This window comes from Nematostella vectensis, chromosome 7 (assembly GCF_932526225.1).
Source record: "Nematostella vectensis chromosome 7, jaNemVect1.1, whole genome shotgun sequence".
Lineage (NCBI taxonomy): Eukaryota > Metazoa > Cnidaria > Anthozoa > Actiniaria > Edwardsiidae > Nematostella > Nematostella vectensis.
Genome location: NC_064040.1, coordinates 12,121,252 through 12,135,018, shown reverse-complemented (window position 1 = coordinate 12,135,018; position 13,767 = coordinate 12,121,252). Strand labels below are relative to the sequence as shown.

Here is a 13,767-nt window from a genome sequence, read left to right as displayed (position 1 = left end):
CCCTGAAGCCTGCCTGCTCCAGTTTCAAAAGCTAACCCTGAACGCATAAAGTTAACTCTGCACTACAAGCACAGAGAATCAAATGTGCGCAGCTTGAGAAAGAGTTGGGAAAGATGAGAGCAGAGCTTGAAAGATCAAGCATGCAAATTGATGCGACTCTCAGTGAGTACTTTCTCACTATCCTTGACAGTGCAGACCAGAAAATGACCCCATTTATGAAATTGTTCTGGCAGGAGCAGAAGAAACTGTTTTCAAAAACAAGTACCGGAGTGCGTTATCATCCAATGATAATAAGGTTCTGTTTATCTTTGGCGGCCAAGAGTCCTTCGTGCTATGAGGAACTTAGGAACAGTGGGGTTCTTGTTCTGCTCAGCCAGAGGAGATTTTGGTTTTATTGCATTTCTGTAATCTTTTAAAGGGGTTTTCAAAAGAAGGTAATCGAGGTTCTCAAGGCTGAGACATCCAGCTACTTTGATGTTCAGCGGTATGTTATACTTCTCTTCGATGAGATGGAAGTCATGGCAAACCTTGTTCTCGACAAGACCACAGGCGAATTAATCGGCTTTACAGATATCGGGGACCCTGACCTGAACTTTGCTGCATTAGAGAGACAGGATGATATCGCATCACATGCACTTTCATTTCTGGTACGAGGAGTCTGTACGGAACTGAAGTTTGGATTTGCACACTTTGCAGCAACTGGTATTACAGCTTCTCAGCTGATGCCCTTGTTCTGGGAGGCAGTGTGCATACTTGAGACTTCATGTAACCTGTGGGTCATCGGGGCCACTTCAGACGGCGCATCTCCAAATAGGAGGTTTCACCGCCCCCACAAGGGGCTTGATGGAGATGCTGGTGGTGACGTGTGCTACCGTACCACAAATCTCTATGCCCCCCACCGCTTCATATACTTCTTCTCGGATGCTCCTCACCTCATCAAGACTACACGGAACTGCCTTAAGAGCTCTGGTTCAGGAAGCTGTACAAGATACATGTGAAATGATGGGAACTATGTATTATGGCAGCACATTGTGGAGATGGTGCACCAGGATATGGACAATGGTTTGAAGCTCCTACCAAGGCTCACATTTGACCATATTAACCTCACCCCTTACTCAGTGATGCGGGTGAATCTTGCAGAGCAGGTCCTGAGTGCATCTGTAGCATCAGGGCTCAAGGCAGCGCAAGTCGTTCCTAGCACCTTACACTTCTGCCCATGATGAGAGGTATGTGTTTTCCACAGATTAAAGCCCCCCCCTTCCCCCCGCAACCTACCCATGATGCATTGCATTCTGTTTGCCAACGAAATTCAAAACATTTTGCAATATCAAAAACTACTACATATTCCTGTACATTTACATCCCCTCACTGTAAAAAAAGTGTAGACAAGTTGGTAATGGTGTGTTTATGTGGATTATTCTAGACTTTTTCATAATGAGAACAATAACAAAACAATGCATTGTGGGTAGGTTGCGGGGGCCTGCAACCTACCTATATAAATCATGTGGTACATGAGACTAGCGAGTGATTTTTAAACATTTTTCATGTAATATCAAAGGAATTAACAGATACCTTACAAAAATGTGTAAAAGCTATTATACCATGAGACATTGATGTATGGGAGGTTTGTCACCTAGGTTTGGTAGCCCACATCACAACCACATGTCGTCTAGACTTCGTAATGATATTATTTTTCATGTTCTTTTTTTTTAGGTTCCTGTTTTTGACAGATTTCTTAAGCTATCTGAGAGGCTGGAAAGAGAGAACCCAGAACCGCCCAGGAAACTTTAGTCAGAATGCAAGATCCCGCATGTTCCAGTCCTGGCAGACCTATGAGAGCTTCTAGTTGACTGCCCAGTCTGGCATCGAAGCCACCAAGCTTCTCCTCCAAGAGGGTATGGAGTACGTCCTGACAGAACGATTCTGTCAGGATCCTGTTGAAGAGTACCTTAAATCTTTTATTATTTCTTCTTTTTTCTCTTTTCTTCTTAATAAGAACTTACGTTTTTTTCCTCTCACTTGCGCTACCTGCTGAGTAGTTTTTATCTATTGTAAAATCAATTATTGATTAAATTTTATTTATTGTAAAATGATATTATACGTGTACAATAAAAGAACTTATTATTAACACCTGCAAGCAGGCTAGTACCTCACTGTTTCGCATTAAAAACTACCATAACTATCTTTTCCTTTTTGGCTTTTATCAAATCATGGTGGTTTCAGTCTAAGTTTGGTCAAACATATTGCAAGGCGAGAGCAGAGGCAACTTTAGGGACGAACACCAGGCATTGCTGAAACATTTTTTCATGAGGTAGAGATGACAAATCTGGCCTTTTTAGACCTTAATAATTCTCTCAAACATGGACCATACGCTAACTGTAGGAAGTAGAGGAAGAGGGGAAACTTTAGGAGGAAGAAGCAGTCAGGCTAGGCGAACATCAGGAGCTCCAATAGCCAGACATTTTGTGTGGCTTGATTTGACCGAACCCATCACCTAAAAAACCCAACACTCCCTCCTCGTGGACCAGAGTGGTGTTCCCTATTGATACCAGCTCACAAGGAATGGTCGACCTGTTGAGGAGGCGTATTCCCGCTATCGGGATAACGACAAGGTGATGTGGATTTGAACCTATTTTGTAGACCCCTTTCAACAGTCTTAAGTTCAGAAATTTTAGATTAGTCGGGAATTGACTAATGATATACTCAAGTAGAGCGCGTGGTTTGGGGTTTCCCGCCAAAGTGTATCACTTCTTTTTTCGTCTATTCATACCTGGTAGTATGCTTTCGGATCATAAGTATATTTTTTGTCTCAACAGCCCAACACCGCAATAGAGGCTGGGCGGCTCACTTGGAATGACGCCACCGTTATTCGCGATAGGGCGCAGATCGCATTCACTCACACGGATTTGCGTTCGGCTTCGCAATCGGCACCGCGAAATGGGATCTCGTCTGCGGCAAAGGCCAAGAAAGAGCTTTATTGCAAGGATTGGAATCATACGGGGAAATGTTCTTGTCTCCCAACGGATCCAGCCTACAAGTCTGATCACCTTTGCCAAGTTTGTGATGCCAACCATTCTATGCTGTCGTGTGCAAAGCAGCGATCCCCGATACCTAACACTGGTCCTGTTGTCGTACCCGGCGGCGAGCGGCACTGACTATCAGCCATGGTATTGGCGAACTCTATCCGCGCCTTCCACCTTCCTAATTTTCGTGGTGCCCCAATCCCAGTGTCTTCCACTTTCGTGATTGATAAATGGAGCGAGTATCTCAAACATTATCAGGACAGACTTGTGATCGATGTTTTACGTTTTGGTTGGCCAATAAATTTTTGCAGTGATCAAGCTACGGCTACACTCAAAAATCATCTCTCGGCAAATCAGCACATTGATTATTTACAATTGTACGTACAGAAATAATCCGTTTGATACGGAATGTGTTATCTCGCCATTACTTTGCGTTCCTAAACGCGATTCTGAAGACCTCCGTGTTGTACATGACCTCAGCTTTCCGGAGAGACATTCTATTAATGATGGAATTCCAAAGGACTCCTATCTGGGAGTCCTATATTTAAATTTTGATATCTTGCCAGTTTTCACGTATACGAAACCACTTTTTCTCGGATTCTTGTTATAAAACGCCAATCTCTCGCCGAGTATTGGAAGTCCCTAGTTTCCGTTGAAAGTCTCGTATAAGCACTCCCGGTAGGATTGCCCTCGATCGGCCAATAAGCGCTCATGGGTTTAGAGTATTCAAAATATGTTTCTTAGTGTTTTTGTTTCTTTTTTAAGGAAAGATGGACAATGATAAAAGACTCCTCAACTTCAAGTGCCGCATATGTGCGAATAGTATCAAGAGACAGAAAACGCATGCTCGCACTGGTGATTTTGCCAAGAACATGCAGCAAATTTGGCGCATAAATATCCTTCTTGACAGCCAAGACGTTTATCCCATTCATGTGTGCAGCAGATGTCGGTCAAAAACCAACAAGGCTGCCTATCTGAGTGGAACATGTGTTGTTAAAGACTACTGTGTTGTTTGGAAACCAGATAATGATAACTGTGAAGTGTGCAGCACAGTAAAACACGGGAGACCAGCAAAGAAGTGTTTACTGTATTAAAATCGGGGGTTTGAAGGAGAGTTTTGGAAGAGTAACAGAGGAGGTGGAGATGGTGAAAGAGTTCATGACCAGTAACGAGACGAACAGAGCTGTCCTTGAGAACACTGAGGTCTGAGAACACTGGGTTTTTTTTAAATTCTGACATGGATTCGTCACTTTCCAGCATTCGCTAATGCTGTGACCGACATCTTCAGGGCGCAAAAGGACGCCATTGTAAAGGACACATCATCATTTACTCAGACATATAAAGATATAAAAATGCATGACTGACATTGGCTGTGACTTGTGGTTATCAAGAAGAAACCCGGTCAATGTTGCGGCTCTGAATAGACTTTCTTGTAATGAGAATCCTTCTAAAAACTTACATAATTGTCTGGCTTTGGAGCACTTGTATAGAATCTGTGGAATTAATGTTGTTTTGCCCTTCAGTTTCCTAACCTGGTCCTATTCAATGTTAGCAACTCAAAACTTGATTTGAATCTAGAATGCAAAGTACTACCTGGCGGCTCCAACACAATGCTCAGATCATGGATGAACCACCTCAGTTCTATCTGTCATCAGTCATACGTCACTACAGACTAACATGAGAAGCACGCGCGCTTGCTTATCGAGCCATTGTACGCTCGCTTTCACAGCAGCCACACGCCTACCTGATCGCAGATCAACTACTTCAAAAATTATACATCTACTTCAACTATTACCTTTGGTAATCGTGAGTACTTCGGGGTTAACAACCAATCCATCGTGTTTTGTTATTCTTTATACTAACTAATCGTCACTTGTTCTATATATTTTTAGTACCTTACTAAAACATGTCGAACAAAGCTGAAAATGCCTCCCTTTAGCACATGCTCGAAGATGAGGCTAGCGGTCCATCGGACACCCACACAGCATCACCGATGCAAACTGAACCCCACCGGGGTAATGGCGAAAGCCACGAGGTACTCCGTACCTTTTAAACAGAACGATTTAAACAGAAACATGGCCAGCATGGCGGATACTCTGGCCTCCTTCATGAGTGCCCACACAGCACAGGGCGTCAACGTTCAAGAAAGCGCAAAACGGCACCGCCGGAGAACACGCTCAGTAGCTCGGACGACGACTAAGAGGGGGCAAAAGGTCCCAAGGGACGCGACCGAGCGGACCGTCTTAGCCACACCGTGGAGGACGAGGGAATCGAGGAATTTCTAAAGTCCACTCAGCCTGACCCTAACAAGGGCAATCCCAACGAAAATGTACCCGACCCGGGTGAGGACGCGTTCTTCGATGCACTAGAGGCTGATATCGAAGACGAGGAAGCAGTCTGTGAGGCGGTCAACGACCGAATAGCAAAAATAGCGAAAAAGCTATGGGGTTCGAGCATTGCGGCCGATAGGCTGAAGCCATTACTGGCAAAACATGCGAAACCGCAGAACTGCCACGAAATTAGTGCCGCGTGTGAACCCCGAAATTTGGGCTAAAATGCCGGGTTTAAGCGGAAAGCTGACATTAAAGTGGCCAATGTCCAGCAGACCCTGCAGAAAGCCACATTCAGCATTTTACAATGCTGCGATAGCTTACTCAAGCAAACTAAAAAAGCGGACACCACTGACAACCTGTCGAAGGCAATAGACGCCATCAGCCTTGTTGGTCATGCCACGGCTGAGCTCTCGCTCGTGCGACGGGAGCAAATCAAGCCCGTCCTGAACAAGGAGTTCGCCTCCCTGTGCGCTAAACCAGGCCCGGATCAGGATAAGTGTAGCCTGTAATTCGGGGAAGACCTGGCGAAGCAAATCAGGGACGCCAAGGAGATGAACAGCATCTCAAAATTGCTAGGGCCGAGACCCGAATTCAAACCTAACAAAGGAAAGCATGGTGGAAAGCCTATCTCCTCTTGGACGGGACGCGGTGGATACCATAGCCGGTCAAGCGACAGACAGCCTTTTTTGTCCAAGGGCCCCCGAACACCGTTCAGGGGGAAACCGCGCAAGGACAAGAATACGCCGCCTAAAAGATATAAAAGATTCGGTAAGTTGTCATAACCACACAGTGATAGCTAACGTTACACAATATCTTAAAAGTAAATGTGACAGCTTTGTGGCCGGATGCCTACACCACCGCTTGCATGTTTCGCATAGTATCACCTCTGATAAGGAAATATTGACAACCGTTAAAGGTGCAGTTATCAGTTTTGATGACACGCCGCATAATGGCCACCGGCCGCAGATCACGTTCTCCGAACATGAGTCAGGTATCATCGAGGCTGAGATAGCTAAGCTATCCAAAAAAGCTATTATTGAATCAGCACATCATTCACCGGGGGAGATTATTTCTAATATTTTTGTCCGTCTTAAAAAAGGACGGTAGTTATCGCATGGTCCTTAACCTTAAGGGGCTCAATGAGTACGTGACCTACCACCACTTTAAGATGGATACACTAGCGTCAATACTCAAACTGGTCGAGCAGAATTGCTATATGGCGAGCTTAGATCTTAAAGACGCCTATTTTTCAGTCGCAGTCAGCCCCTCGTTCCGTAGATACCTCCGGTTTTATTGGAACGATCAACTTTACCAATTCACTTGCCTCCCCAACGGGTTAGCCTCATGCCCTCGGGTATTCACAAAACTGCTAAAGCCCCCGCTCGCGGAGCTCCATAGGAACGGTCATATTGTCGCTAGTTACATTGATGATTTGTTCCTACAAGGCAAAACATATGCCGAATGTACAAACAACGTTATTGAAACGTTTACACTATTCGACTCCTTGGGCTTTGTTATCCACCCGGAAAAACCCGTGTTTATTCCGTCACAGAGCCTAGTACTGCTTGGGTTTATAATTAATTCAGTCGACATGTCAATCAGGCTCATGCAAGAAAAAGCGATTACCCTTCAAAAGCGCTGTCACGATCTCAGGGTAGCTTCACGCCTGACCATTCGCGAACTAGCCTGTGTTATTGGGAAAATTATATCTTCTTTCCCAGGAGTTATGTATGGCCCACTATATTATCGATCCCTTGAGAGTGATAAATCTAAGGCGCTAAAATCCAACCGAGGTAACTTGACAACAAAAATGTCATATCCCACGGGGCCCCGTCGCATACCCTCACGACCGATGCGTCGAATCTAGGCTGGGGCGCGGTATTTGAGAATGATAGCACAGGGGGTACCTGGTCCGTAAAGGAATAGAAACACCATATTAACTATCTCGAGCTGTTAGCGGTATTTTTAGGGTTAAAGACATACTGTAAGGATGCGCACGTTAGAGCTATGATTGATAACACAACGGCCATCGCAGTTCTAAACCACATGGGAACGAGCCACTCTCCAGAACTTAACCTACTGGGGAAGACTATTTGGGAGTGGTGTATAACTAGAGGCATATGGCTTAGCTCAGCCCATATCCCCGGGATCGCTAACTGCCTCGCAGACCGGGAATCTAGAACCAAAATACGAAAAACAGAGTGGATGCTTAATACAGATCTAGTGTCATTTGCACTTTTTGAGCTGGAATTCAGCCCTAACATTGATCTATTCGCCAGTAGGCTTAATAAACAATTCACTCGTTATGTGTCGTTCAAACCCGACCCGGGAGCGTTAGCAGTAGACACGTTTACACTGACGCTATCATCATTGAAATTCTATGCGTTTCCACCCTTTAGTGTGATCAGCACCCACTGGACGAAAAAACGGATTTACACAACTTTGCCCATCGCGCAAATATGATTTAAATATCAGGCACTATATTTGGTGCCTGATTTGCTTTGGTAGTAAACGTGTATACAAATTTTATATTTGCATGTTGTGCAAACACTTTTCAAAAATCAACTTTGAATAATTTGCTTGGATGGTAAACTTGTATGTAAATTTCATGTTTGTATTTTGTGCAAATAACATTTCAAAGATCAACTTTGACTTATTTGCTTGGATGGTAAATTTGTATGTAAATTTCATGTTTTTATTTTGTGCAAATACAGTTCAAAGATCAAATTTAGATTTGCATGGATTTACACTCACTAGATTATCTTTACTTATATCTGCAAGGTGTGTTGAAATATCACTTAGTGTTTGACGGTGACAGTCGTGTGCGACAAATTTTATTGTTGTCGCTTTTAGTAGGCCAAACATCTAAAATCATCATCAAGATACTAGTGAAAATCGTCGAGTTTTTTGTGTGTGTTTCTTATACGCGGGTTTGATGGAAAAAAGGCGAGAGCGACCAGATGGCGGTGTAATATATAGGTTATTTACCGGCTGGGAGGTCCGGCCTCGGTCAGCATTTCCCAGACCTCTGTCACAGTTTTTCTCTATTCTGACCGACCTCAAGTCGGTAAATAACTTATTTATTTTACCCTTAAAACATTGTTCGAAAATCCCGCAGTCAAGATATTTTAGTATCTTGCGTCAGTCACGTGGTTTCTCTGTATGTCGCCTACATACAGTAAAACCACGTGACACTTGTATTCTACTCACAAGATGGCGTCCTCCATGAAGCTGAAGTCCGATTTTAGAGCAGAGAAAGCTGAATGGTAAGCATTGGCCATGTAATCTTACTACCACCGTTTTTTATCTTAATTATATAGACATACACAGAAAACAGACAAAATCGCTTCAAATGATTCATCAGAATTCATCACCCGAGGTCCCGAATGTAGTTTTCTATATTATAATTTTGCGAGTTGTGTATATAAGCTTATTACCTAGCAAAACACTGGTGTCTATATTATAAATAATTATGAGATATAGGTTTAGACACTACAATCAATTGCTTTTATGTTATGCTACAGTTATTATTTAATTATCCATCTTAATTGTGATAATTTTATGTCATACTCAGGCTAAAAACACAGATGGAAGGCTTGGAAAATTCAAAGTCATGGAAGACAAAGTGTGATGATGTCTTTAAACTTCTCAAGTTTAAATACCACACTATAAACAAAGTAGAAGCAGGTAAAATAGTTAAGATGGCCTTTCCCTTTGTAAAAAGACAATCATGTCGACAAAAGGATGGTTGTTCCGAAACCTTTTACTACAGGATAAGGCACATTGAAGTTTCCACTGAGTGTGGGATTGAACAGACTGGACCAACCAATGAAGTAAGCTTGCAACTGGAACAAAAACTGAGAGAGAAAGAAGATGAGATAGCTGTTAAAAATAAACAACTGAAGCGAATGATAAATAGTCACGCACAATCCATTTAAAAAAGTGCAAACCTTGCAAATACAAAAAAAGACATTGGCAACACTTGTCAATAAACTGGAAGAAAGAAATGCTAACAAACCAAAGGCTATGGAAAAACTATGCTCCAGGCAGGGTCAATTATCTTCTGAAATGACTACATCCCATCAAGTCAAATGACACCCTGCAAAGAAGGGGGATTGGTTATAGGGTCTGGAAGCTATGGAGCTTGTCAACTTATGATGTGGAAGAACTTTAAAGTGTGTGTCAAAAAAGTGCATGGCAAAATTGATGCAAAAGAACTGTTTTGCTTGGAATAAACATAATTCAGCAACCCTTTTATATTGTAACATCATTCCATTCAGCAACTCCAGAAAGTAGCCTTACATTACACAGTGCTCTAATGAAATGTACTTCTATCAAAAAGGAAAAATGGATGTTTATTTTACATAAGTGTGCTTTGGGTCTCAAGTCCTTGCATGACCTTGGTGTAATTCATAATGATCTTTACCAGAAAAACATTCTGCTTGACAGGCCAAATGGACACACACACCCTGTCATTATAGACTTTGGAAAAGCCTGCAAAGTCGGAAATGGGAGATGCTGTTATGTACAGTGAGCTTCACCCTTGGGTAGCTCCCGAGACTGTCCGTGGTGAAGACAGTGAGTCTGAGCAAAGTGATGTGTACAGCTTTGGTTATATCATCAACAAAGTTAACAGAGTTGCAAAAGTTGATACAATTGGAACTTTAGCATTACATTGCCAGTCTCAGAAGTGCTTTCGTCCATCTATGGGTCAAGTAATTGAATCCCTTAAAGAGTTCTGTCGCAATGATAAAACATAAAAGTGGTAAGAACCTATACCCAAACAGGACTTCTTTATAGGCAGGGGACAACCTGTAGTTTTAGTGTAAATGCCTATTAATACTTTATTTTTTGTTTTCAAATTTTAAACCCCTTTCCGTGGCTTTGATATATTGTGTGATTGCAGAAATGATCCATACCCCCCCCCCCTACTTAACCAACAAATCTCTTGAGTCTTTCTAAGGGAACTGAAGTTCACCATTTTATTAGCTTACCTATAAAACCAGGATCTATAAATTTCTTGTATATTGGGGTCGGTAGTGGTTTCAGGGGGGGTGGTTGGTGGTTTCAAGAGGGGAGGGAGGGAAGTGGTTTAAAATTCTTAAGCACTATTTATAAGAACGCAGGGGGGTAACCTAAGTTTTTTTATGCATGGGATTTTAAACTGTTCAACAAATTTGTTGTCGGTTGCATATGTACCGCTTGAAACCCTTTGGTTTAAAAAAAAACCCGTTCATATACAAAGAAACATCCGTTCTGAAAAGTGGGGGGGTGCTGCCCCCTCACTTTCAAAAGTGGGGGGAGGGGCTGGCGACCCCCCTGACCCTCCCCGTCCGCCGCCCCTGTGACGTTTCTATAAACACTAATTGTAATTCAATTTTTTAACCTACAATTGCTCAAGGAAAAGCAAAAAACTTTTCCCTAATGCCTGCCTAATTATCTAAGCTTTCATTAGCATACCAGTTTCCTTGGTAGAGGGCACACTACTAGCACACGCTCGCCCTTGATTAGTTCAAATGCTGGGATAAATTTGGGAATAATTCTTTGGCCAGGGATGAAGCTGGCAGGGCCATCATCGTCATATAGATTTCTGCACCACACTTCAGTTGGAGCTCCCAATAAATAGCGATCTTGGTGTTTTTGGAACCATCGTACAGCTGCGAACAAACATGACCTGATTGAGCCATTTACAGTAACATTCTGTCTCATGTAGTAGTCTACTACCCCACGACGCACATCTACACCACTCTTGTCAATCTGTCCCCTGAAACCACACCATCTGGCAGTTATGAATGAGGAACGCTCCCCTCTAGAATGAGCTGAACCAAAACGTTCCCTTCCAATTGACACTGATGCATATCTGTCAAAGAACCTTGTGACCGAGTCAGGATCCAGTTGTGCAAATATGGTAAGGTAGGCCTCCTTGAGATGATCTAATTGATGCTTTGACACACTTGATTTTGACTGGGGAGGATGGAACTGGTACATATCATCAGATTCCAGAACTGGCCAATGATCACTCCGGCGAACTGGACCAACAGCCAGAAGACTTGTCTCAATTACTTTTTTCGAAAGCTTCTCTTCCTGTCGAGAAAGGGTGCCTACCTGTTGACCCTTGAGTCTATTAAGAAGAGGTTGGAATGCTTCCTTGAATTCACTTGGTAACTCAATATCTCTGACATAGAGCTCAGAAGTAAATCTACGCATGAGTTGAATTTCCACAGCTCGTTCGTTAGTGCAGTATTCTCCTATAATACCATTATACCTTTCAAAGCTGAAGAGCCAAAAAGAATAAACTGGTCCATAATCTAAAACACAATCAAGAATGTGGGTCTGAAGGTGCATGTTTGGGGTGACCCTTTCTTTTCCATACAGCCTTTCAAAGTCTTGTCCAAATTTCAAAATGTATGTGTGTCCAAGTTTAGCCCTACCCTGTGTTAAAATAGGTGAGCAAAATTGCGTGCATGCCATGACAAAGTTTCGCCACAGTTCTAAATCTGCTGGTGGTAATATATTCCATAGGGAATATATTGAAAAAAACAAAGTCCATGATTTCCATTGGTCAGCAGTGAAACTACCATAGGAGTTTTCTATTTTTGATGGCATTCGACCAATACTAGATGGAGGTCTTAACTCATCAAGTTTTTTTTGGATCTGTGATAGATTTCCCTTCTTATTGACTGGACGTTCTTCAGCCAGCCACACTTTCTGCATGTGTTTGGCAGTCCCCATAAATAAAGCATGCATGGGGTCTATAGTGTGGAACCTAACAGCATCGAAATAAGGTAGCTGAAGTAGTTCACTATAGCGCAGACCATATTGTCTCTCCTTCAAAGCTTGATCAGTTGCCGAAGTCTGATTAAGCACTTCTTGAACTCGACCCCTGTGTTCTTTATTTGTCCTGGGTGGCTGAGGTTCAAATCCTGAGTAGTCCATTCCATCAGCAACATTGCCTGGAAATATTTTTTTGCACTTGGAGCAACCATTGCATGAAGAATGACCAGTGAATCCACAGACTTTACGTGTAGCAGGCACATCGCATCCAACACAGAGAAGAGCAGCTCGAAATGTCGTGATGTTCTCTTCTTGTTGCAGTCTTACTTGTAAACCTTCACTCCACAAAATGTTCAATTCAGCAACAAGGGGCTGGAGAAAACTATTTATGTTTTCTTTTGGCTCATGAGGACCAGGTATTATGCCAACTAAGAAAAGATTTTCTGGTTTGAACCTCTCTGATCTTGGCAGATTCATTAAAACCATATAGAGAGCCCCAACACTGTATACAGAGTGCTTGAATGGTTGAAACCAGTCCACATTTACCATGAAGCCATAATTATAAGGCAATGCTAAATATTGCTCACCATCAACAGTCTGCCACTCTTTCCAGACTCTGCCATCATATACATCAGCAAGAAAACCAGTAGGTATGTCCCTCTTTCGCCATGATTCACACATGTCAACAAATCCTGGCCTATGCAAAAACCTATTTAAGGTATGTGCTATGCTTTTATAGCAATAAACCTTAAACGGGTATAAGCTCGATTGTCCATTCTTTAAAGTAATCTGTTTCAACAAAGGTTCATTGCAGGCAGTTCTACGAAATACTTGACGGTGATGTGGAAATGCCACATATGGACACAACCGAGTAACCCGCTTACCGTCCCATGTGAGTTTATAACAGTCTTGAAAATTGTATATGCTGCTACAGCTTGCACATACCACATATTTTACAAACTGGTCTTTTTCAATGCCAAGATTAGCTCTGTACAGGTGCACAGTATTTGGAAGGATAGCTGCAAAGGCCGCTGTCAGTGGAATCGTTCTGCTAAGTGATTCTAACAACACTCTAAAAAAGGACAGCAAAATATCGAGAGCATTGTCAGATACAGAGCAAAATGAAGTCCATAAGCAAAGAAACACCATGGCACACTTAGCAATGGGCCTCATAGATGTAACTAATGAACTAGCAGGATTGGTATCAATACATGGCAAGTCCCCATCCTCTGTAAAATCACAGTTGATGTCTTTCTCTGACAGTTCCCATACTTCTGCTATTGCTGGCACTTCTTCTGTTCCAAATGTTCTGTTGTCCTGGTTTGTATATGCCCAATCATCATCTCCATCACTAGACATATCTTCCTCAGAGCTTCCTGTCTTGGTATCTACCCCTGCAATGTCAAAAAAACATAATTGGTAAATCAAAAATTGGTATCAGCTATAAGTACAAAAGTAGCAACAGTAATCCATACCCAGACCATAAAATCAACTTTGAATAATTAGAAGAAGAATAACTAGCAGAACAATAAGAAAACAGTCTAGGTGAACTTGTAGTTCTTGTTCTACGGAAAAAATTGTTGTATGGATTTTGATGGATTGCGAATGGCAAAAATAACAGGGCGCGCTTGAGGCGT

The 13,767-nt window shown here is 42.5% G+C and overlaps 1 long non-coding RNA gene and 1 pseudogene across 1 annotated transcript; one reads left to right on the top strand and one right to left on the bottom strand.

The window, feature by feature from the left end:
- Nucleotides 1-25: 25 nt before the first annotated feature.
- LOC116617343 lies at nucleotides 26-1,403 on the top strand (annotated as a pseudogene).
- Nucleotides 1,404-1,712: 309 nt separating this feature from the next.
- Nucleotides 1,713-7,533, bottom strand: LOC125556715. The gene is made up of 2 exons (XR_007312328.1): nucleotides 7,378-7,533; nucleotides 1,713-5,069 (listed from the first exon to the last, which is right to left on the bottom strand). It is a non-coding gene; the product is annotated as an uncharacterized LOC125556715 (long non-coding RNA).
- Between the last annotated feature and the right edge of the window lie 6,234 nt (nucleotides 7,534-13,767).